Raw genomic sequence first — 27,118 nt, forward strand, 5'->3', positions numbered from 1 at the left:
ATATATCACAGGTTCAAAGCACTTTGGCATCGGCAGATTGAACACGTTATTAAAAGAATTTAACTGCAAGAAGAGCTCCCATAATTACACAGCAGCTGGTCTAATGTTGACAAAACAACTTTTAGAGGCTTTCAGAAGCCTTAAAGGCTAATCAATTAAAAAGGCATGAATAGTAATGTGCATCCCATCCTTAACGTTGCGAGCTGCCTCTCCTGCCAATACAGCCAGGTTTTCATTTTGGAACAATCACTTCTTACATACGACAATTAAGCCAAACACGTGAATAAATTCTAAGTTGTGTCTAGGTGAGACCATTATACTTAAAATAAAATAACTCCATAAAACTTAATTATAAACAGTGAACTTAATGAGCATTTCCATAGTAGCAAAGTTATCAAAATGCCAACAGCTCACTCCAGAGTTTGCACTTACTTTACCAAGAGCAGGCAGAGAAGTGTTTTGGATTACAATCTACATCAGCCAACGATATGCTGGATGCATGAAAATGAATGAATGAATGAATGAATGAATGAATGAGTCTGTACCCTGCATTCAGAAACACTGACTTAATCCCCTGAGATATGCCCAACTCGTCATGTAGAATGACCCGCTCCTAGCAGAGGCTGTTTTCTCTTTTGAATCCCTTACATTCAGAGAACTAGAAAGGATTTTATATATCCCTGGGTCCAACCTTCTGTAGGGCCCAGCGTACTTTTTCTATGAAGGGCCAGATAGTAAATAAGTTAGGCTTAGTTGGCCCTAGGGTCTGTCACAACTATTCACCTCTGCCATTGTAGTGTAAAAGCAGCCACTCATGAAGTTTAAACAAATGGGCACGGCTGGATTCTAATAAAACTTTATTTATAAAAGGAAGCAGAAATCTGGATGGGGCCCACGGTCAGCAATTTGCTCTCCTTGCATGTGCCCCCTCCCCCATTCAGGGACCTGGGAGTCTCTTTGGGAACACCTCCAGTGAAGGGGCTAGCCCCCTCCTAGCAGGCTCTTCTGTTCTCTGAAGCATTCCCTCCTTCTCACTGAAATGAATCTCCCAGCAGCTTGCCAGCACTCTCACATCTTCGTCTTCTGCACACTGGGTCCTCTCCTAAATCACTCTCCCTCCCCACAGTGCTCTGCATCCACGGGCCTACAAAAACCATTTCTTTCCGTACAGAAAACACCGCCAGTTTTGCCTTCTGGGGCCCCAGAGAGTAAGTACAATGGCCCTTCCACCTGACGGCCCCGGATGTCTTTGAAGACAACTGTGGGATACAGTATTTCCTGTCTGCACCACTCATCTGGGACCTCGTGGCACTTTTTATTGTTAGTTTTCTTCTTCCATGTACACAGTATTTTCCTCCTCATGTAGATGGCAAGTGAGGCAGAGTCACTGGCACGTAAGCTCCATTCAGCTTTATGGTTGAAAGTGGCAGAATGACCACAGAAATATCAATCAACCAATCTTTTTTAACATCCTTCTCTGCGAATTCCAGGGGGACCGTTCCTGATACAGGAGGTGGACAGCTCTTCACAGTACCGGTGAGACTGCTAGTGTGTCAAACTCCTGCAGGTGTAAAACTGATCGCTGAAGGCAAAGGCCTCCTTTCTCCCTCTGACCACCCACCGGGATCTGGAATATAATTTCAATTTGGCATTCTCCATTACACCAACATTCCAACCGAGAACTCTGAGGCTGGGCCCACGGTCTGTCCCTGTCACACACCCAACCTTCCTCCTTGCCTTTCAGCATCCCTATCATAGCCATTTTAATAGCCCGTGTTAAGTGCCCCTCTCCTAACAGTCCCCTCCCCGGAGCACAGTGCCACACACCCCATTGGTATTTATGTGAAAGCACACAGTAGGCCTTCAATAATCCACTCTTAAATTTCAAAAATTAATTAAGACCTTAAGAGTGCTCCTTATAAATAAGCAATCCTCCTCAGGGTCAGAAATTGGCCCCTCACAGAATTCCTACTTTCAAGACACTAGTAAAATGAGTATCTCGAAATGTTGCCTCTAAAGCCTACTCCTCGGGATAATTCTCTTTTGTAATCAGTAATAAAATATTCAAATATTTAAATTGGCTATTTTGAATATCATGCTTGTTTAATATAAAAAGTCTTTAAGGCCATAGCAACTACTCCATCTCATTTATCGTCATTCCACCTTTTCCTGTTGTCTTCCCCCACTAGCGTGAAGGGCAGGGGAGAGATATTTCATAAAGTCCTGTTCTATCGCCAATTGCATAGTGCAGCGTAGGCCTTGTGTCTGTACATGAAGGATATGTTTGTGGACGCTCACCAGGGTGGTGAGGAGGCCCCAGTAAGGGCAGGGTGGGCATTTGCCCATCTCATGTCCCAGAAAATCCAAGGTAAGCCGTCGGCTCAAGCAACACTGTCCAATACAGCAGGTACTAGTCACATGTCACCACTTAAATGTAAGTAAATTAAAATTAAATGAAATGAAAAATCCAGTTCCCTGACTTTACTGGCCATATTTCAAGAACTCAGTAGCCACATGCAGCTGGTGCCTACCATATTGGCCAGTGCAGAGAGAGAATGTTTTTGTCACCACAGAAGAGACTAGAAAGTTCTACTGACAGTGCTGTGGGCTCACCACACTTCTTTCCACCCCACACCTAGAGGGCCTGACCCACAAACTGCCAAGGCCGCTGGGGTTGCTCTCGGTAGCTCCTTGAAACCCAGAGAAAAAATGGGGACGCGTAACTGTCACACCTGGTTATGCCAAACAATCAACACCACATTGTTTTAAAGACATTCTTTCTGTAAAGGGAACAAGGAAATACATCATTTGCTCTTACCTCAGGGAGTTCTGCCAAAGTCCACAGCTTTTGCAACTCCATGAGAAACTTTTACACGGAATAAAAGCAGGACTTGATTCTCATCTAGATTCTAGTAAAAAAATAATAGGGGGAGAGGGAACACGAGGCAAAATTTCTCTATTTGTTCTGAAGTTGGCATCCTTTGTATTATTTTATGAAGTTCATTTTTGCTTTAATTATCACTTGACTTCAGGGGGAAAATGCAGTGGATTTTTTTTTTTTTAAATGAAATATAACCCCAGAGTTCCAGGGATAGAACATTAATTTACCTTAGATTTATCACCAGACAAATAAAGCTATTCAGTAATCTGCCTGTAAGTAACACAGCATATAATTTTGCTCAGGTTTACTGAAGTAGCCATTTCTCTAAAATCCAAGAGTAAGACAAAGTTGCTAATAAATTTTACATTTCCCACGGAGTTACTTTGGAGAACATAAAATTATGGGGAGAACTAAATTCAAATTCCAGGCTGCTTTCTGAACGATGAGATGACCTCTTGATCGTCTATAAAGTCTGCGAAACATCTGTTTTGATAACATATGTATTTAAAACTCCCCACATGTCAGTTTCAAGTTACGACAAATATAAGGCAGCACCAGCTGCAAGGATTAGGAGGAAAAGCTGTTAGCAAAGTGTTGGAAAACGTTCGAGATTTTAATGGGACCCAAGTCTCACTACCATTTGCAATCACAATCCCAGGAAACAGACTGAACAGAGACTGGACATCCTTCCTCTTCCACATGGAGAAACCTACCAGGACCTTGGTACGTCTTCCCTACTACCTTTCTACTGAGGGACTGCAGAGTGTTTAATCCTGGTACCTTTTAACCCAAATGCCCTCTCCTCATTATTTCTACACCCTCCAAATATTACCCACTGCAAGGACCAGTTCCATGAAAATTGCCCACAAATTCCCACTTCTCTTCACCTGTAGAAACATTAAAGGACCACACAACTGCCACTTAATTGTCCTCCCTCTGCTCTGCCTTGCTGACCTCCTCTCCTTCAGCCTGTGGATTGGCTCCTGTTCCATGGCCTGTACAGACATAATGAAGCTCCCAAAATTATATATCAGCCCAGATCCCTTCCCTAAACTCCATACATATTTCCAACCACCTACTCCATAGCTCCATTTGGAAGCCTAATAGGCATCTCAAATGTCAGGTGTCTGAAGCTGAGCTGATCCTCTTCCACATCTGCCCCCACTCAGCCTTTCCATCTCGGTAAATGACAACCGACCCTTCCAGTTACAGGACCCCAACAATTGAAACCATCTTGGACTCTGCTTTCTCATTCATGCCTCACATCCTACCCTTTGGTAAATCCTATCTCCTCCACTCTTTCCAAATCAACACGGAATGCCCCATTTCACCCCCTCAATCTAAGCCAACATCATCTGGATTATAGCAACAGCCTCCTTCCAACCTTGTCCTTTCCCTCCTATTATTTATTCTCACAGTAGCCAGTGATCTTTTAAATGATGCATTTTATCATGTCATTCCTCAGTACAAATTATTTCAATGGCTCCCCAACTCACTTGAAGAAAGGAAGGAAGGAGGGAGGGAAAGAGGGGGAGAAGTGGAGGGGGGAGAGATGAAGGGGCGAGGGAGGGCGGGAGGGAGGAAGGGAGGGAGGGAGGAAGGAGGGAAAGAGGGGGAGAGGGAGAGAAAGGGAGAAATAAAGGAGAGAAGGAGGGAGGGAGAGAGGGAGGGAGGGAGGGAGGGAGGGAGGGAGGGAGGGAGGGAGAAATAATAGTTGTAATACCCTCTAAGGCTAGCATGATGGATGGCCTGCCTCCTTATGACCTTTTGCTACTCCCCCCAGGCTTATTCCACTCCTGCCACTGGTCTCCTTGCTGTTTTGCGAGCAAACCAGGCATGATGCCACCACAGCACCTGTGCGTGTCTCCCTGGAAGGCTCTTCCTGCAGAGGTCCCCGTGGCTCTCTCCCTTACCTGGTCCCGGTGCTCACGCGGCACCGTCACAGGGGGGTCTTCCATGGCCACTGTATTTAAAGTTACCAATTGGCTCCCGTCCCCTCTGACATTCCCTCTCCCTCTTCCCCACATTAGTTTCTCATAGAACATATTACCACCTAACACTGCATGTTTTCTTTTTTTTAAAGCCTCGGCCAAGGACATGCTTACTGACTTGCGAGAGAGGGGAAGGGAAAGGAAGAGGGAAAGAAACAGCAATGGGGTGCTTCCTATTAATCCCCTGACCGGGGATCAAACCTGCAACGTAGGTATGTTCCCTGACTAGAATCGAACCCGCAGCCTTTCAGTGCATGGGATAATGCTCCAACCGACCGAATCACACCAGCCAGGGCACAGCATATTTTCTTATTTATTTCCTTGTTTTCTGCCTCCATCCCTCTATGATTTTTGTGAGTTTTATTCACTGCTTTATCTCCAGATACTTTTGCCTGTTTCATTCACTTCTGTGTTTCCACCTTAAACTGTGATTGGCACGAGTTGGTCCTCAAATGTTTAAGGAGAGAGACAGAGAGAGAAGCCAATTCTAAGTTCCATAAGAACAGATGCCATGTCTTATCCTTCCTTTTTATGCCATTGGGTAGGGCCCAGAAAGAAAGTAATTGTTGCCTGATTAGTGTCATGTTTGCATTGGCAAATGTAAAATATTAGGTCATTCAGACTGTTGGACATGTTAAATGTAGACAGTGTTGATGCAATATTAAAATATGTAACTATTTTTAAAGCATTTCAAAACTAAACTTAAGCTCATAATCTCTATTCAAGTATGAACAATTCTCAAAATCACCACTAAGAGGCAATTTCTTAAGTGTTCCCCCCAAAATGACACAAGTATTACCCAAAAAAGATGGGAAAGGAAACTTCAATACTGTCAGGTGGGTGAATTACAGCAAATAGAATCAATGTCAACGCCAAACCACAAAACAAGTCATTTGGGTTCTTCTGCCAATATGTTGGCAAGCTGTAACGTTGGTGATGACCTAGACAAATTGTTAGGAAATTATGGAAATTGGAGGAATACAACAGAGAAAAGAGGACCCTTTCCCCTCCTCTGTCATCTCTCAAACAACTAGTCTTTAACTAGGAAAACTTACTTCTGAATAAGTCTGAGCAATGGCTATGTCAGGATTTGCAGTGAGTGATGAACTCGTGCACTGTTCACATGTTTAAGGGAGTAGAAAAGGTGGCCTCTAAAAATAAGAGAGTTGAATTAAAACCTGAGCACAGCATGGCTTGGGACCCTCACTGAGACAACTCAAGGAGGTGAGAAACGAGACTTCTGAAGCAAGCCAATATTGTCTTTTATCACTTGGAAAAAAAATAGCTATCAATTGTTCACCAAATTTCAAAATTCAATTTAGGGCTTAAAAATAAAATAAATGTATCCAGCTAATTCCAATTTTTTAACAAGACAAAAATAAAACCTAAATAGGAATATTGATGTCTCATCAGAAATAAGCTTGATTCAAATAACAGAACTTTTGACAAAGATTCTTAAACATTTTAAATATACGTGGAGGATAGACAACCAAACCTTAGAAAGAGAGCAATATGTAAATGTAATGTACTTGTAAAGGGAAATGAGTCTCCAATTTGGCTTTTGTTTCTTAAGCTTAACTAATAAACTATTTCTTAAAAACATATAAAGGAAACCAAATTCATAGCCCACCGTAAATTGTCTACTGTAGATTACCTATAGGTTAGCTATCGATTCTGATTGCTCTAATTTTAGAGAATTCAGAAACTACAATGATTGCAATATGAAAAAGAGCCATTGTGAATTCTTACTCTTTCTAACCCCAAAAATTACAGAGGACCATGGTGTATTCCCCCACCCCAACAACCTCTGGAAATGGAGTTGTTTCAGTAGAAGGAGGCATAATCCAGTCCTAGCCATGCCTCTACTCCCTTCCCCAGAACATCCCAGCTTACACCAGCTCCTCTTTGAGCAAGGAGCGAGTCTGGCAGGCGCCAAACAGAAAATCTAAGATTAGTATTGGTGGGGCGAAGTGTGAAAATATCTGTAATCCTGAAGATGAAGGGAAGAACAGCGCACATTTGTATGTGTTCAGCATTCATCTTTTCATCTTTATGTTACAGCTCTGTGATTAATTGCATTGCTTTGCTCAGGAATGCCTGTCAGAATAAAATCTGGGTCTTTTATAAACTGCTCTTTTCTGAAATATTATCCCCTCTACTAATATAAATGTTTCAATATTGCGTGTGTGTGTGTGTGTGTGTGTGTGTGTGTGTGTGTGTGTGTTTGGGAATCCATTATTTGTGTTTTGACTGCACGGGACTTTGCATAATCTAAATAAATATAAAAGTAGAGGGGAAAATGCATAGCTTGCAGGTTTGCACTATCTTAACAGTGCTGTTCTCTTAATGTAGATGCAGAAATTTTCTAACAGAGCACATTTTTGATCGAAAGGTTTATATACAACACAAACTCTTCTACAGAAGATGCAAGGCTAGCTAGAAAAGATACAGGAGGACAGACAAATGGTCTAATTGTAGATTCACATAACTTCAAACCCAGAATAACCTCACACAAGCTCGTCCAATATTTGGTGTTGTGCAGGACACTTGACCTTCAAAATGGGTTCAAACAGGTTGGGATTCACTGAATGCTGCACCTCCTTTCAGATGTTTAGAGTGATCTTTCAGATACTAAAAGTCCTGAAAAGTCTTGCAGTAAAAAATATTATTTAACCTGTTATTTCCAGATATATTTGACCATCGTACATTTTTTTTCCTTCATCATCTCACAGAACAGTGTCTCTTTTGGAAGATCCTGCTCTAGAAATGCTGAGCTTGTAAAATCATTTTATAAATGTGGAAACTGATGTTCAAAGCATAGCATGATGAGAGTTTAAACTAAAAGTGGGAAATAAAAATAAGCAAATAATCCCAACATCTTTCCTTTCTACCCTTACCTCACTGCAACATGGTTGCCTCCTCTATGTCTCTGTCTCAATCCCCTTGGGTTCTTATATCCCTTCAACCTTTACTTGCCTACTTGACCAATATATGTAGCCTCATATATGAAACCAGCCTGGATTCATTCATTAGCAAGCATGTCCATCCCCTCTGGGAAACCTGTGATCTCTCGAACTCTAAAGGTGAGACAATGACTTACCAAGGGAGTGGCTTTAATGGAGGCCATGGCAGGAATGCAGCCCATAATTAAGGTAGATAAAGATTGGAAGTTCTCTTCAAATTTATTTCTGTTTATTTTAGGGCTTCACAGATAAGATCAGAAGCAGGATCAGAAAGTTTTTTTAAACGGATTATAAAGTGGTGATCTTTTTTTTGGTGTAAGTCTTTTAGCTCCTTCTTGACTGCACTCTTTCCTTTGCCATCTTCCATGCTCAACCTTATTCAGTACACCCTTCTCCTGGAGAGATCTGAAACCTCCATGCAAGGTCACCACTGCTCAGAAGCTGTAAGAAATGAGTTTACCTGCCTGTCTTCAGTGCCTTCTGGGTGCTATAGCACTCCACGCTTGTTCAATTTGTGTAGCCTCGCTGAAAATTACCCTTTCTAGCGAAGGCCTCTCCTATGTAGTTCCCAAGCCAAGAAGAAAGCACCATTACAAAGAGTACCTTTCTTTAAAATGCTATTCCATTAAATGATATGTATTATCCTTCCTTTAGAAAGTTGAGCCTCTGGAGTAGCTTTGGTGGGAAAAATATCTTTTTCATCCTGTTGATTTCCACTTGCCAGGCTTGCCTACACCTAAGAATAACAACATTGGCAACAGGAGAACATGAACCCTGAGTTGTTTCTCAGAACTGGGTGGAGTCGATGCTGAGCCAGCCATATCTCACCTGGTGCTCCTCAAAACAACATTGCAAGTCAGCTGGCTGTGAATCCAAACTATGACTGCAGAACAGGAAGAAGAACACCAGCTATTAGAGATTAAGCAGACCTCGCCTTGTGTAGTTCTCAGTTTAAAAAGCGCCAGCCCTACCTACACAGAAACTACCTATACACTTTTAAAAGCACATGCCATTTAGCATGAAAGTGTGAAGAGGCCTGCTTTTGATTTCCACCTGTGAAGATGGCATTCCTAACTTTCCCAAGTCCAAGGTCATGGTGAATAATGGTTTACCTAGAAGAGATTCTATTCCTAAGAAACAACAGCAGGGCAGTGCCTTGGAGGAAATGGTCCCAGCTTGTGGTATTTGTTTGTTCTTTGTGGTCATCCAGCATCCAGGGACTCAAATTATGTGGCAGTTGTCATAAAATACAAAAGCTATTCCTTTCATTTAAACCAGTCTTTTGTGACCCCCCCCCCTTCTCCTCAATCTTTACAATCTTTTTTCTCTATGAAAGTTGTGATTCTATTCAATATATTTAATGAGGGCTTACTCTGTGCAAGACAATATGCTCATGCTGGCATTCAAGAGAAATAAGATATTATATAAAAAATAAGCTAGACTGTCAAAAGACATATGTCGGTTCAAAATACAGGTATAAGTAAAAGAATAAAATTCACACTGATGGGGGCTTCTTTGGGGAAATTGCATTTGAACTAGGTCTTGAAGAATAAAAAGAACTGTCAGTTGAGAAATAATAGATAGAAAGACACTCCTGGCCAAGGACATGTTTGACCAAGAACAAGTCAGAATTGCTGCAAAAGTTCCTGTGATTTCACTTGGGTGGGTTACTGGGAATATGAGTTACAAGAATTCCATAAAAGCAAATTCTTCTATGAAGTTATACATAAAAGAGAAAACATGTACTTCTAATACTATTTCTTTGATCTTGTATGAAAAGACACTGCATAAATACAGAATATTGCTTCTTTTAAAGTCAGTATTTTTAAGTGGTAATATTTTTATACACTTGAAAGTAAATGTTTGCATCTTCAAGATGAAAAATTTCTAAGAAATTAAATGTGTTCTGCATGGAGAATTAAGTCAAAGAACAGCTTAGCAAGAACTAATTTAAGGGAGAGGCGCTAGATCTTTTAAATTATTTATTACAGATCCCATGGTCTTAGAAGCCAAGAACACTGTCTGTTTAACTTGGTTTGGTCTAAATACCAATATTATACCACACTTTCAGTTGCTCAAAACAATTTTATTAGATCAGCATTAATGGACAGTTTTAAATGTCAAAAAAATATATGTTGGTCACAATTCATCCGGGGATTTAAAGTTTAATTAGGGTAGCCCCATGATTTTATAGTTCAAGCAAATGAAGCCCAGACAGTGGGTGACTGAGTTGCTAAAGGTCACCCAGCTAGTTAATGGTAACCAGTTAACCTGAAAGAAACTAAATAACTTGTCCACGGTCACACAGTTGGCAACTGGTGGGGCCAGAATTACAACCCAGGATATCCCAGGTTTTTAAGTTTTATTCTACATTTCCTCTCTGCCAATGAAAAATTAACAGAATCCCTCACGAGCAGGTAGAGTCCCTTAGATGAAAATCCATATATATAAAAAGTAGAGGGCAATAAATGCTACTATTATAAGTGCAAGTAAGTGTATACATTATCTAAATTGCTTTAATGGCAGAAAGGAACTGGTATTTCTAGATGTCTCAATGGAAACTTAAATAATGTATATATTTGCTAATTTATTATACTATTTGCTACTGGGAAAATTAGAAAATGAATGAAATGAAAATAATCCAATCTATTTCTCCTGCTTTATAGGTTATAAAAATATTAAGAAGTATATTTTTTAAATGTTCACCCAAAATCCTACCACTTCAAACACACTAACCATATTGTTATTTAATGATTTAGAATTCTTAAAGGCATTTGTTTTGATAATTCAAGTAAAAATCACGATTTCAAAAAAATGGCAGAGATAGAAGGATAATCTTGGGTTTATGAATTCTTACATCTATGACTTCTTAAAGTCTATCAAAAGACGAAGATTTCACACCCAATACTTTCATTTCACCTAACAACCCATTATGTGTTAATCATTTATGCATATACCAGTCCAAAAACATAAGGACATGGAATAAGAGATAGAATCAAGTGGCAGGACCTGGATCAAAACTCGAGAATAAGCTAGAGGATCCTAGGTGACCAACACAAACCATTTTTGTGGCCTAGCAGTTACCGTGGTACAAGGAATGGCCCAATGACTTACAGATCACAACTAAATTAAGACTTGAGTGAACCATAGGACTTCAGAAGATTAAATGGCCCCTAGGGTCTCTTCTTATTTCAAATCTCTGTAAGTCTATGGGAGCTTTCAGCCCTTTCATTCAATTCAAAAACATTCAACATATGTATTGGGAGACTCCTATGTGCCAGGCACCAAGGCAAGCATTATGGAGTCAGAAAGGAAAGAAACAGACTTGGGGATCCTTTCCCCCTCCCTATGTGGAGTCTGTACTTGTTCTTTAATAAATTTCCATCTTTGCTATACTAAAAAAAAAAAAAAAAAAAAAAAAAAAAAAAAAAAAAAAAAAAAAAAACAGACTTGGTCCCTGACCTCATGGGGCTTATACAATAGAAATAACTCAGCAATCTTTCCATTAACTTGATACTTCATATTCTGATAGCTATAGAAAAAATAAACACGTTTGATTTCTCAGTTCTTACTATCTAAAGAAAGCATACCTTTTCCTAATACCTAATACAATAAAAAGTATTTAAACATGCTGCCTTTTATATATAGGTAATTCAGGGGGAAACACAGCACATTTTTCAACTACAGATTTGTAGAAGACATAGAAATGATAAGCAAATAAGCTTTTCTTATAGTTAGACTATATCAAATCTGAAGTTATAATACATCTTATTTTCATAGCACTTTTTCCTATAAGAGCAATACATGTTCATTGTAGAAAATTTGGAAAATACTGTAGTAAGACAAGGAAAACATTTGCAATCCCATAATACCTAGATACAGTCACTGTTAATATGTAGACATTTCTTTCTATATAGATGAACTAATAAGTAGAAATCAATTACTCATCTTTAAAATGGTATCACACTAGTATAGAATTTTATATCCTACTCTTTCCTTAATATTGACTTTAACTTGCAGACACACTTTTATTTAGAGAACGGAGAGAATGTTATCCAGCCATGTTGACTGCTGATGGAAAGAGAATTTAAAACCATCTCCTACAAATGTGCTTGACATTGCTTTTCCCAAGTATACTTATCTTCAATCTTCCATTTTGACTTTAATTGTCTTCCCATTTGGGTTGTCTTTTAAGTTATACCTGTGGTTCAGCTTTACCAGCCTGGTTTTCACCTATGAATAAGAACTGCACACCTTCTGTAAACTTTTATAAAATTACATGAAAACCATTCCCAAACGACTTCCTGGAAGAGCCTATTTGTCCACTTAGAAAGTGTCTATTTAGCCCCACTCTTTGTTTCTTCTTTCTCTGCCAAACAAAAAGGTCATGAACAGGGTAAGAACTGGGATTTGAAACCTGGTCAAGCTTTTTGAAAGTTAAAAAATATCACATTTTTTTGTAGCCTCAAACATATTTCCTTCTTTAACTGTAATATGTTATTCCCCTTTTCTACAAAAGAAGTTGTATTTGCTGTAACCTATGTTGCTTTGAAGACTGATCTCCCAACTGTCTACAGGGATGTGGATTTGGTTTGATGATTCCAGGGTCCTCCCTGAAAGGCCTACCTAACAGGAGCCCCCAAGGATGCCAGCCAATGCCCCAGAGAGCTGTCACCTACACACTAAGTATCTTCAACACACTTGGGTGATTGCCATCTAGTCTTGGTGATTTATCTGCATCTAGTCTGTTGATTAGGTCTGGAATATCCTGAGCATTTGCCATTTCTTCATCTATTACCTCCAGTGTGTTTATTGCATGAGAAAATCTGGGTGTAGAGCCATTATTCAGCAAAAACAGAAGCACAGAATTCATTTACACTGTATATTCTTTATACCTCTGAGTATATGTTTGGTATGATGTAAGCCAAGTGCTTATACAATTCTCATTACACAGTACTTAAGAGTTTACTATGTATTCCTAGTACCTAGAGCAGTGCTTCTCAACCTTCCTAATGCCGTGACCCTTTAATACAGTTCCTCATGTTGTGGTGATTTCATTGTTACAAATTGAGCATAATTAAAACATAGTGATTAATCACAAGAACAATATGTAATTATATATGTGTTTTCCGATGGTCGTAGGTGACCCCTGTGAAAGGGTCGTTCGACCCCCAAAGGGGTCGTGACCCACAGGTTGAGAAACACTGACCTAAAGCAATGCTGGCATATAGTAGGTGCTCACTAAATATTGCTGCATGGAGAAACTGAAAATCTGCATGAGTTGTGTGCCATTATTATTCATGCTTTACCCATAAGGAAACTGAAGCACAGAGAGGTTCAGTCACTTTCTGAAGTCCTGTGGTTAGTATATGTGAAGCCAGGACTTATTACTAGTAAAGTCAATACCCACCTATTTTAATGCAAACAAAATTAATTCTAATCATCTTAATAAATAATATGCAATGGCAATAATAAATACTGTGAGCAATGATTTTCTAAGAAAAGATGTGCAAGAGATGAGTTTAGAACAAATACAGTACTCTCCCCCACATCCACAGTTTCGCTTTTCTCTGTTTCAGTTACCCATGGTCAAACACAGTTTGAAAATATTAAGGAGAAAATTCCATAAATAAATATTTCGTAAGTTTTAAATTGTGCGCCATCCTGACTAGTGTGATGAAAACTCTCACAGTCCTGCTCTGTCCCTCCCGGGACATGAATCATCCCTTTGTCCAAGTGTACACACACTGTATGTACTCCTTGCCTATTAGTCACTTAGTAGTTTTCTCCATTATCAGATCAATTGACTGCTTTGATACTGCAGTACTTGTATTCAAGTAACCCTTACTTTGCATAATAATGGCCCCAAAGCCATTCACATAACTTTTAATATAGTATTTTGTTATAATTGTTCTATTTTATTATTAGTTATTATTGTTAATCTTTTACTATGCATATATATATATATATATATATATATATATATATTTAACTTTATCACAGGAATGTATTTTAGGAAAAAACATAGTGTATATTGGGTTCAGTACTATCCGTGGTTTCAGGTATCCACTGGGGGTCCTGGAACATATACCCTGCAGATAAGGGGGAACTACTGTAATCAGACAGATACCTGTAGGCTCCTTGCCACCTATGCAAGTAAAAACATGATTGCTCTTTAATCAATGTTTTCTGTTGCATTTGTACACTAGGTAATGGGGATTTCAGGACTTTTAATAAGTGGGTGTGGTGTGTGTATGTTTGTTTTTTTCCCCCAGAGCGGCTCTGGGTTTATTTAAGTAATCTGTATTGTCAATTCTTTTTAAAATAAGAATGGCCCTAATAAAATAAGCATTTGTTGGGGCTTCATTATAATTGTCAATAGAGTTTATGAGTAATCTGCTTATAAAGTGGGAGACTTACATGTTTCTCAAACTTCTCTGCCACTACTAGGCACCTGATTTCCTGAAACATTGCCATTAATAACATCATTCTTTAGGGTTTTGATTACTTATATATTTAACAACTCATTGATGAAAATAATATACCCCTTTGAAAAGGGTAGTTCCTTAAAACCATTATTCGCTTTCTCCTTAAGTCTTCATTAGCTCACACCTTAGTAGGAATGGCACATAATGGTCCTAAAGCCATGGGTTAAATAGTAAAAAGAGGTGCAGAAATTAGAAATAGAAAGACACTAAAGATGTAGCCCAGTATAAAGGAAGGAAGGGAAGGAGCGAAGAGGAAGGGAGGGAAGAAACTAAAATTGGAAAAAACTTGACTGGAACTCTGCTATTCACCTCAGAAAAGTCACTTAATCTCTGAGAGCCTCAGTTGCTCCACCTGTAAATGGGGTTGATAAAACATAATTTCTTAAGACACTTCAGTAGCAGATCTCAATGTACCATGTAAATTGTACAGCATAATGCAATCATATATAGTATGGTGTTTTGCTTGGAATTATCTGCTTGTAATCAGCTCACTTATGCATTCTGTAAAATCAACATTCATCTTACAAAGACCGTCAACAGCTTCAAAATATGGACCTATGATTCTTACCTACCTTTCTTATCTGGAAGCATGTCCCATATGTTTAACTCAAAGAACCAATTCGCAAATTTAACAGCCTATGTGTGCATACAGGCTCAGAAAGCTTACTGTGTGCTCTACAGCCTAAAGTTCTGTAAAAATCCTGTTCAAACAAGAAAGCCTCTTTTAAGTTCTGTTTCAGTCTGATGCCTTTGGTCAAGGTGGAAACTAAAATTGAAAACAGATAGATGTTTTACATTTAAATAGGTTTAACATAAATGTGCATTAAGCCATTTCATGGACGATTGCACAAATATCTTTTGCAAACTTGGTACACGTGAACACATATACAGTAACCATTAATGTCTTCTAGAGAAATAAGGTGCAGATCCAAAAATGTAAGCACCTACCCCGAGTCCTTTCACTCGAAAGAAAATGTAATGGCTTTAAGGGAATTGCTCTAATAATATCATGGCATCTGCAATGGCTGGCCAGAGCAGGGCAAAACCAAGCATATGTCACAGTAAGTCAATTTAACAAGAAATAAGCGTCCCCCTGGAGAATCTGAACTCCCTGGCCTCCCACAAAGAAAATTGAATTTTGGAGGTCACACCTTGGGTAGGTTACCAGAGGGAGAAGCGTAAGGTTCTTTTTGTCATATGCTTACGGAGGTCAATGCTATTCTACCAACAAATCACTACCAAAGATCTGCTCCCGCCTCGACTCTCCACCCATCCACCACCCAGCAAAAAACTGAAACAAGTCCTCGTAGTCCCCGAGGAAATGAAAAATTATTGTGGTACTTAAGATGCAAGGGACCATAGTGAATAATCATCCTCAAACATCAAGTTTTGAATCGCGAAGTGAGGAGCAGAGTGGATACTGGGGGGCGGGGAGTGGGGAGGAGAGGTGAGCTGATGAGAATGTGGTGGGAGTCAGAGCGAGTCAGAAACACCATCAGAGAGCTTTAGGCTAAAATGGACTGTTTCGCCAAATGTAAATCAACCGAATCGCTGTTAGGAAAGAGAAAAGCAAGTCCCCAAGTCAAGCCCAGGCGAAGCCCTGACTGATTGGGCGGACTGCCCCTCGCGGAGTCGCCTGGGTGGGTGGTCTGAGGTCCTAGCCATGGCTGGAGGCGCCCCAGCTCACAGCACCTTGGGCAGAGGCTCTGGGTGGGTTCAGCCAGGCCACGACCGCCGCCCCCACACCCCTAGCCCGCCAGCCCACCAGCAACATGTGGGGCGCTGCCACTCCGCCGCCCGGGCACTCCCGCCGGCTGGAGTTCCTGAAAGACACATGCTTGGCCCTGGAAAGCGGCTGAATGACTCTGGGGGAAGATTTCTCCGGCGTTGAACTTGGTAGCTCCTGACATTTCCATCCCAGCCCCAGCACTACACACACAGGCGCGCGCACACGCCCCTTTGGACCTGCCCAGGCTGCGCGCAGTGCCGGCTGCTCCCTCCCGGGCAAACGCCGGAGCAAGAGGCAAGGCGAGGACCCCAGCTCCGTTGGTCCCAGGCGGCGATCTTAGCACCGGGCAGCTTCGGGGACTAGCCCACTCCCCCTCGGCCCCGGCTCCGCATTAGTTCGGGCCGCTGGCACCAACGCCGTGTCCTTTTGTGCTCTCCCGGGAAGCCCGCCTCTACTCACCCGGGCTGCGTGCGGATTCCGGCCGCCAGCGGCAGCCCGCTGCCCCATCCCACGATCACTGCGGCGCCCACGGAGTGTGCAATGCGGAGCCCCGCCAGCGCGCGGCCGGAGCCAGGAGTGCGGGGAGGGAGGCAGGGAGCGAGGAGGAAGGAGGGAGGGAGACCGCAGCGGGGAGGGGCGGGGGGCGGCGAGGGGCGCGCGCGCCACTCCCACCCGCGCCGGGCACTCGCTGCCGCCTCTGGCCGCTGCCGGCCAGCCCGGTCTCACGGGCCGAAGGACCAATCAGCGCGCGCGGGGGGAGCCGAGCCCTCCGCGGGGTGCGCTCATTGGCCCGGCGCGCAGGGCCCAACTCCGGGAGTGTCCGCCGGAGCCCCAAGTCTGCAAACTCCCGCCCGCGGGACCGGCCGGCCAGGCACCCGTGGGGCGCCCGGCTCCGAGCTCTGGCTGGCGGGGTGAGTGAGCCGAGTCCGGCGGGCGGAACCCGGGGGACTGGAGACCTGCCCGTGCATCCCGTTCCCAGGAGCGTTCAAAGCCAACAGTGTTTGCTCAGGTTGCAGCGATTCCTTCCTGAGAGCGAGCCCTGCGCTGCTGGTCTCACCCGGGCTGGCAGATGAGTGATGGAAAGCCTGGCGGTGGGAAAGGGCCCATCCAAACCTTACTCCCCGCCGCCCCCGGGGCCGCACGAGAAACCCGTTGCACTGAAGATCGGCGCTGAAAAGCAAACCGAGTTCCGCACCCGGGTCAGACCTAGATCATTTTGACGTTTGCAAATGAGGACTCATGCGGGGCGAACAATGAAGGGGAATGAGAGTGTGCGAGGCAAGTCTTCGTGAGGAAGTGGGAATCGGTTGTGGGTTCTGGTGGACATAATTCTCCCACCCTCTGCCATACCCTTTCCCCAAGTAAAGCCCTCTCCTGCTCCCAGCCTCTCAGAGGCATTGATTTTTCTCTTGTTGTAAATCATGTTTGACTCTCCTGGACTTTTCAACCCAGAGCCTCAGAGTGGGAGCGGAGCATGGCCCTAAGCCACTGCCCTCTGAGCACTGCCCAGGGCTGGCGCGGTGGGGGGTGGGGGGGTGACTAGGGAAGGTCCCTGGGAAGGTCTAGAAGAAGGATTCCATGGGTCCCCTGGGAGTCAGGCACGGGGGCGGGGGGGGGGGGGGGGACGCCCCACCTCCACCAGGTACCTGGCCTGCAGGGCTGCCTTTGCTAGGACGGTCGCCCCGGTGGCTACAATTATCTATCTTGGAAGCTCCTCAGTCTCCTCCTTGGACTTTGTATTCTTTAAGCTTCTTTTAGGGCAAGCCTCCTCTGAAACTTCCTGCCTCTGCTCTTCCCCATCATCTACTCCCTCTCAACATAAAACATCACACACACACCACCACCACCACCACCACCTCCCTTTCCATTCTCTCTGCTTGGGAGGGCTTCGGATAGCATAGTTTTGGCTACGAGCTCTGGACCTCAGAAAGTTTTTCTCTTACTTCGTTTATGTGCACAGGTTTACACAAGCTCAGGGGTCAAGTGGGAAAAATAATCAACACTGCTTTAGACCTTTGGACACCCGCGGTGACCACTGTGGGGCTGTCTCCCTGCGGGGCTAAAGGACTTGAACATGAATTAATCCAGCTGAACCTGGAACTCTCAGTGACCCTGTGCGTTAGGATCTGGTCCTGAAAAGGGCAGTCCTGGGTGTCATCGCTGCCCAGGAAGAAATGTGTTCTTCTGAAGTTCTGTCCATGTACCTAGTTCACTTGATTATTTTTTTTTTTTACATTGGCTCAGCTCATAGTTAAGTAAAAATTTAATATTTGGCTTCAAAATGAAGTTAAGTGTATTACTGCAGTTTATCAAGCTCAGTTCCTAATGGAGATAGAGTCCTTAGGATCTCTTTTTTTTAATGTATTTTTTAAATGATAGAAAGATATACACTCAAAATGTTGGCAGGTATTATCTCTGTGTGGCAGGATAATAGATGATTTTTTGTTTGTTTTCTTCTTTATTCTTTACCATATTTTTTAAAGAACATGTAACACTTATTATTCAGGAAATTTTTTAAAAATCTGTTCACTCCAAACATACAATACTCTTCAGGCATCCATCAGAAGAGCTAAAATATTAAATCCCCCTTCTCTTTTACCCTTCACATCTTATCAGTCACTATGTCCCTTGAATTCTGTCTCCTACGATAGCTTTCAGATCTCTCCCTCCTCAACATCTGTACTGTCACTGCCTCCATTTCATCATCTCACCCAGGTTTCAGCAGCAGCCTTGACTGTTCTGCTGTCTAGTCAGCCACAATGCTCTGTATCTCCTTAAGAATGACAAAGGTGATTATGGTACATATAAGCTTAAAATCTTTCAATCCCCCCAACTCCATTGCTATGAAGTTCAAACCTGGTGCCTAGTTGGCAAGGCCTTCCCTTCCCAGTCTCACCTCAGCCTTCCCTGTTGGCTCCATCCCCTGCTTTCACATTTGCCTCCCCACTGCAATTTTTTGTCCTTTGCACATGTGTTATGTGACTTCACACGTCCAGGACTAAAACTGTAGAATACTGGGATGCCACCCTTTTCTTCCTCACCAGTTCCACCCCTACCAGTAACTCCTACCTCTGCTTAAGACTCACTCAAAATATCACCTTCTTAATGAAGTCTTTAAAACTGACAGGGCCAGAATTAGCAACTCCTCCTCTCTGTACTCCAGTAGAAAGCATTTCATTTATTCATTGACTATTGACCCAACTCCTATTATGTGCCAAACACAATGAAGAAAACATATCATATTTACATTCCTAAAACACAGCATGGGAGAGACAAGCATTAAATCAAATCACACAACCAAATAATTGTAAACTGAGATAAGTGTGATAAAACCACTACACATGGGAAAAGCATGGTTTACTTTGAACATAGGCCAGTCATAGTTCTTATCATATTATGTAATAATCTGTTGACTTACTTGTCCAAAGTTCTGTATTTCATCATATTTATCTGTGTACCCACATCTAAAACACAGTGCCTGGCTCATAGTAGGTACTCAATAAAATTTTTAAAATAAGTAAATAGGTGAATAAATGAATGGTCTTTGAAATACTCATGAAGCATTTTATTTTATGTATTAACATGCTACTGTTGTACAAAATCTAAAACAATTTAGTTCTATGTTTTAAAAATTAATATCATTAGATCCTTATCATAACACTAATTTGGTTCTCTTGGCATAAATTATCTAATTTCTTCTTGTTTGATGTCACATTTATGAAATATAGCTAAGGGAGATTATCTACTATTTGTAGATAATCTATTGTTGCTAGGAGAAATTTATTCTTTTTAAAATAAATTTAGTTTTTAACATGTGAAAATCCAATTTTAAGACAGAAAGCACTGTCCATAAAAGAATATACAAAATGGACTTTATCAAAACTAAAACTGTTTACTCTGTAAACAACACTGTTAAGCGAATGAAAAGAAAAACATAGACTGGAAGATAATATTTGCAAATCATATATCTGACACAGGGCTTAAGGCCTATACGTATAAAAAACTTTCAAAACTCAGCAATAAGAAAACAACCACAATTTTTCAATGAGCAAAAGATTTGAACATGTTACCAAAAAAAGATATACAGATCACAAATAGCACAAGAAAAAATGCTCATTATCATTAATAATTAATGAAATTCAAATTAAACTACAATGAGATACACTTAATAGAATGGCTAAAAATTGATAATACCAAATACTGTTGAGAATGCAATGCAACCCAAACTCTCATATATTGCTGGTGGGAATGCAAAATGGAACAGCCACTCTAAAAATAATTTCACAGCTTCTATAAATTTCAACATATACTTAACCATATGGTCCAATATTCCCACGCCTAGATATTGACCCAAGTGAAATAAAAGGCCTATGTTCCCTCAAAAACGTTTTAACAAATAATTATAGCTACTTTATAGCTAAAATCTTGAAACAATCCAAAAATCTCTCCACTGGGGAATAAATTAACAAACTGAGTACATCCATAAAATGGAATGCTACTCAAAGATAAAAGGAAAGAGATATTGATACAAACATTATGTATCTCAATGTATTATGCTAAGTGAAAGGAAACAGACTCAAAAAGCTAAATGCATACATTAGTTAAGAATGGCACAGCATTTACTTCATGTGTACAGGTAATGATTCTATATATTTAGAACTTTATTAAACTTAAGTGTATGAAATAACCTAAAAAATATGAACAGCAGAGCAGCAAGGTAAAAGAACTTACGGATTTTCAGGATGATGGAGTCACAGTTTGAGGTCTGGATGATCTGTATTTGCATGAAGCAATTGTTTGAACCCTTGTCATTTCAAGTTTCCTGTCACACAGAGCTAAACTAATTTTACCTAATATAATGAATGCATGAATTAATCAATTTAATGACAATTTGACTAAATGTTCATGAAAGAAGAAGCTATGACATATCACCAATGTCTCATACAATGCAATACACAAAGTGGGTACTCAATATATATTAGTTAAATTAATAAATAGACGAGAATGAAGATAACGTTTGGATTTTACAGAAATGTAAAGAAATTTTCCATTCCGATGAGTGCTTTCCCCTCCAAAGTAGCTACTTCAGCACATTACATGTTTCATTCCAGTGATGCTGCTCCTATTTAAAAATATATCCTTTTCCCCCTTTTTGCTTATTAAAATACTAGAGGCCCGGTGCACGAATTCGTGTACCAGTGGGGTACCTTGGCCTGGCCTGTGGGATCAAGCCAAAACCAGCTCTCTGACATCCCCCAAGGGGTCCCAGATTGCTAGAGGGCGTAAGCCAGGCCTAGGGGCCCCGCTGGTGCCGATAGGGCTGGGGAGGGACGTGGACCTCAGCAGCAAGCTAACTTACCGATCAGAGTGTCTGCCCCCTGGTGGTCAGTGCATGTTATAGCAAGTGGTTGAGCAGCCTTAGCATATCTTTAGCATATTACGCTTTGATTGGTTGAATGGCCTACCAGGCGACCGGACACTTAGCATATTAGGCTTTTATTATATAGGATTATCCTTTCCTGAAGTAAAATTGTTTCCTTTAAATAAATTATTAACTTTCTTTCTCTCAATGAGTAGACAATAAATTTGTCTTAGCATTTTACTCATTTTTCAAAATCTCAAGTAGTATCTAATTCATCTTCTTTTCCTCTATCACAAATACCAGAAGTTTATATAACAAGCACATGGTAAAAATAAAAATTCAGATTTTGCAGAGCTTCAGAGATTTTTGGCTCAACAAAACCATCATATTTCCAGATGTATCACTAAAAGTAGTTTTCATTTATTGGGCACTGATGGTTGACATTAAGCTCTTGAAATATCATTAAAATATTTCTGCTCTAACTAGTTTGCACAGTCAAGTGACTTTTAAAAAATCATTTACAGCTAAGCTGCTGTTATGAAATTTATTATAAGAACTCAATTTTCCCTACCAGTTTTTCTACTAGAAGACAGTAATTCTGGCTGCCAGTAGAGACCCCTCACTTGTGTTAAGACAGCTTTAGACCTTGTTTCTATCAGGGAGCATTTTTTGCATAAACTCAGATACCATCCTGCCGGGAATTGACACTGTAATCTCTCTATATAAAAGGCTAATATGTTAAGTGTCTGACTGTATGACTGGTCGCTATGATGCACACTGACCACCAGGGGGAAGATGCTCAACACAGGAGCTGCCATGATGCGCACTGGTCATTTACAGAGAAATGGCACTGCGGACCTGGCGCCCACAAAGCAACACTTGGCTTTCCCCAAGTGGGACACAGGCCCTGCCACCATCCCAGAGTGACAACCCACCAAATCGCAGCCAAAACTGCCAAGACCCCATGGTGCAAAATGTGGCCCACAGCCCAGCCCAGCCCAGAAATGATGGCTGTGGGTGCTGGGTAATGATAACACGTAGCAACACCCAGCTTCTTTCCATAGGGACAACTAGCCTCCTTGCAGTTTCTTCAGCCCAGGAACACGACTTGCTTTATAGCCAGGTACAAATATTTCACACTTTAACCAATGTCTGTGAAGTGTTTTTCTGTGCCTCATCTCATTTGATCCTCATAGAAGTCCTGGAGCAGGTAGATAGGAGACTTGGTGGAATTCTTTTTTTTTTTTTTTATTAGCTGGAAAATGGAGATTTAGAAAGCTTAGAAACTTGACCCAACTGAAAAGAAGAAATAGTGGACCTTGAAAATGACTTCAGGTTTGCTCACTGTACAGAATATAGTCAAACACTACTGCAGTTAAATGTTTTACCCTTTGTTCTCCCTGCATGATCTACAATAATAATCTGCTTTGTGTTGATATTTACTGCTGTGCTACTGACAATTACCTGAAAGAGAAGTTGGGGTGCTTCACTGGGCTGGAAAAAGTTTAGCTAAATCAGAAAGCAGGTCTAATTAAGCAAGTTTATCTATATATCTATATATCTATATATATATATATATATCTATCTATCTATATATATATATATATAGATAGATAGATATATATATATATATAAAGCTCTCACTGGCACCAATTGCACATATGTGTTTCAATCTGTCATTGTTGATCATGAATTTGGTGGACACTTCTATTATAGAAAAAGGCCGAATAGCGATATTAAAATATTTCCTCTAATTAATTTCTTTTCAATGTACACAAATCCATGCACTGGGCCACTAGTTCTTCACATAAGTAAAGTTCTCTCCTAATGACCACCAGACAATGGAAATGTTGGAAGTGAAAGAGAGGAAGTCGAGGGATATGTGCAGATATATGAAACCTAAATGGGATATTGTAAAGAATGAATCCAAAAGTTTTATTTCCTTCTATGACTGTACCTGAGATAAACAAGCACCAGTTAAATTTTTGCCTTTGATCTCATGTCTGTACTCAGCCAAGAGAAGGGAGCTGGATAAGATCTTAGGAGGTCGGATTTCCATAATCTCATCCCCACTGCTGATGCCTATAATTCCACAATTAGAACAAATTTCCTTAGCCAGGTTGCAAAGAGGGTTTTTCTCAAGTTGAGTGCTAATCAAAACAGGTAATGCTGCCTGGAACACTGCTGACAAGAATCATCAGGCCCATCTAATGGATTGATTAATAAACTTTAGTGAAGGAGGGCAATCACAATTTTAAGTTTAGACATGTGCAGATTGAGAAGGATGTAGAACATCTAGATAAGGTTACCCAGTGGGTAGTTGGTTATGCGGATCCAAAACTCAACAGAGATATAAATGTTTAAGACTTGATACAGCCCAGCCAGCATGGTTCAGTGGTTGAGCATCTATGTATGAACCAGGAAGTCATGGTTTGATTCCTGATTAGGGCACATGCCCAAGTTGTGGGCTTAATCCCATGTTGGGCATGCAGGAGGTAGCCAATCAATGATTCTCTCTCATCATTGATGTTTCTATCTCTCTATCGCTCTCCCTTCCTCTCTCAAATCAATAAAAATATATTTAAAGAAAAAAAGACAAGTATGAAAGTTAAACTTTCACCACTCTCCACTTGTGCCCATAGCAGACGTTGTGAATGGTCATGTGTTTGTTTTTTTCTGAGCCCTGACTTGGCCTCAGCGCCCTTCTAAATTCACTTCTCCCCCAAAGCTACCAACCAGCAGACAGCAGACAGTTGTTGAAAGAAAAGATGAAAAACAATTTCATCACAAATTGTAGGATTAATCCAGATTTAGCACTCTGTGGGCCTGTGTAACAGGACAGTAGCTAAGGAAGGCTTTATGCTAGCAAGAATGTTATTCAAGTGACCGACCATGTTGTCTAGGTTGGGTAAAGAATAAGAAAAGCAAAGATAGACTTCAAAATGAACTTTGTTTTTCATCAATCCCAATAACTGAAAACAACAAAATTCCCTGTCCTTGTGTTTACCAATTCTGGTACGAGGCATGCTTTTCTCTCCCTATGTGAAATATCACCAAGAGCAAACAAAACTAGCCCAGCTCTTTGCTCCAATGAGTCCCTGCTCCTGGTAAATAAGACTGTGAGCCTATTCAACTGCCTGCATTTCAAGGCTAACTTCTCATCAAGTGAGTACTTCAAGGTCTCACTTCACTGTGCCTTCCAAGACTATTATGTCATAAACTCTGCCTATTCCAACCAGCCCCTGCCTTTCAAAACTTGTCTTCAAATTCCAGACCAGGTTCTAAAAAACTCAGAAATACCTGTGGCAATAAATGAAGGGAACCTAGATGAGAACAGAAGCTATTCATTCAAATCTAGCTGCATAGCAAGGGAGTCAGCCAGTCAGTTGCATTTGTCAGAGACTAAGTACAGGCAGAGGAATGATAAAGCTTTAGAGTTTAAAAAAAATAAAAATGAAAAGGAAAGCTTTGGGTGTCCTCTGATTGGAAGTTGTCATGGGGATGCTGGAGGTGAGCTAGCTGGAAGCAGGGCATCCTGTAGGATTGGTTTGAGGAGCATCTTTGGCTTTCTCCATCTGGTCCAGAGCTGTGGGGGTGGGGTAAGATTAGAGGAGTTGTCGTCATTGACCAGTCCTGACCATTTGGGGCCAATTGCTACAGAGGTTGTGGTTTGGCCTCCTGGGTTGGTTGCTGCAGAGGATGTGGGTCAGGATTCTATTGTTATATATGATGTGGCCATTGTCCATTTGTATGTTCAGTACTCATACTCTACCCTAAATTTCCAGTTTTAAGTTTCTACTAAGATTCTGTCCAGGAGGTGTTGTCTGTGTTGCCATAGAACAGGTAAATTTATCTGTGCTTGATCTTCAGGTTTTTCTGGTGGTCTTTTGAAGAGTCAACTGTGAATAGTCCATTCCTAGTACTACGTGTGGATGTTGTCATAGCTATCTGTCTTCCCCTTTTTCCCAATGAGAAATCACTTTCAACAAGAATTTTCCAATAAAATTGTACAATTCTTCAGCAGTACATCTCTGGCCGGTGTCCTCTGTGCAGGGCCTGGCTGTCCCACCTTGGGAGAGCCTTGATTGTCACAGGGTCCAGAGCCTAGCGGCCAGGATCCAGCAGCCAGTCTTTCCTCTTCAGTGGAAGGCATAAGTCACAATCTTGCCAATCTAACACAAAAGTGCTCCTTTGCCAACATTCTCCATGTCTGATAGATGGAGCAAATGTAGAGGTGTCATGGGACTGACACTGTAATGGTACATGGAATAATCAAATATGGGAGTGTGAAAGTTCCCTGGAATTCTATGTTAAAAGAATAGCAATGAGTTTTGCTGACAGAGCAAATTCATTCATTTACTAAATACCCCTTGAACAAATGGTACATACTAGAAGCTTGAAAGACAATGATGTGCAAAACAAAAATATAGCTGATGCCATGTCTCATTGAGCTTTCAGTCTAGTGAGGGACAAAATCATTGATCAATAACCTAACAAGTAAATATGAAACATGACAGTGTTAGCAGGGGAATCTGGGAGGTTTCAGAAGGAATGCTTGAGGGATTAAACACCAAACTCACTTTATGACATAATATGCCCTTGCAGAAGGTATCCATAAAAAGACATTAGAAAACGCATCAAAAAGTAATAGTAGCCCTGGCTGGTATTTTTTAATGGTTAGAGCCTCAGCATGAGCACTGAAAGGTCACAGATTCGATTCCCAGTCAAGGGCATGTACCTAGATTGCAGGTTTAATCCCTGGCCCAGTCTGAGCACATGTGGAAGGCAAGCAACCCATCTATGTGTCTCTCTCGCATTGATGTGTTGATGCTTCTCTCTTTCCCCCCTCCTCTTGCTTTTTCCCTCCTCCCTCTCTTCTTCCCTCCCCTACACTCTTCTAAAAAATCTGTGGGAAAAATAATTAAATAAAAATCAGTGGGAAAAATATCCTCCAGTGAGGATTAACAACAACAACAAAAAAAAGCAAGTTAGTACAATTCTGCAAGGTGTAGTGACCTTTTCTCAGAAATTGTACATTCTTAGAATCAGAATTTAGGCCAAGTTTTACCTAAATCTGAGGTTGGTAGGAGCCAAGAAACCTGTGGTTGAACGTGTTTTAACTATAAAAATATAGTTTGGGAGGAATATAGAGAAAAACAAACTGAAACTGTGCTTACTTCATCAATTTGCCCAAGTCACCCAAAGGATTAAAAAAATTATTTTCACAAGCCCAAATGAAAACCCTAATAACCTTGAAATGAAGCAACTTAAACGAAAGAACAAAAATAATTCACATTCCAAGGAGATACTAAAAAATATTAATGTGACAGATGGATGAAGAAACCATGACAAGGCCTAGAAAAATCCAGAAAATAAACATAAATTCCTGGAAAGATGTCAAGTTAGCTATGCTATCTTAAAAGCACTTCAAATAAATCATTGTACAGAGACCCAAGACTGGGTACAAAGGCCAATGGGGGCAACTAGCAGATATTAAATATTACAGGTTTTAAAAAAAACCAACAGGAACCCAACTTTAATGAATACTTTCACGTTTAAATACTTGTCAAAGTTAGAGAATGTTATACAAATTATTATCTTCTTTTATTTTTAATTTTTTAAATTGATTTTTTTTAGAGAAGAAGGGAGAGAGAGAAACATTGGTTGGTTACCTCCCACATGCATCCTGACACCACCAACCAGG

General features: G+C 41.0%; 1 protein-coding gene across 7 annotated transcripts in view; it reads right to left on the reverse strand.

Annotated features, from left to right (window-relative positions):
* Window positions 1-27,118, reverse strand: part of LYPD6 (LY6/PLAUR domain containing 6) — a 225,192-nt gene that overhangs the window by 103,155 nt on the left and 94,919 nt on the right. For 2 of the 7 annotated variants that reach the window (XM_059704526.1, XM_059704525.1), the window contains exon 1: window positions 16,512-16,776. The exons of 3 other annotated variants lie outside the window; for them this stretch is intronic. The gene's annotated coding sequence lies outside the window, so the exon portion shown is untranslated. Of the gene's footprint in view, window positions 1-2,818; window positions 2,910-16,511; window positions 16,777-27,118 lie in introns of those variants that run through there. 2 more of the 7 variants (XM_059704521.1, XM_059704518.1) reach the window with 2 other exon arrangements.

Source organism: Myotis daubentonii, chromosome 7 (genome assembly GCF_963259705.1).
Source record: "Myotis daubentonii chromosome 7, mMyoDau2.1, whole genome shotgun sequence".
NCBI lineage: Eukaryota > Metazoa > Chordata > Mammalia > Chiroptera > Vespertilionidae > Myotis > Myotis daubentonii.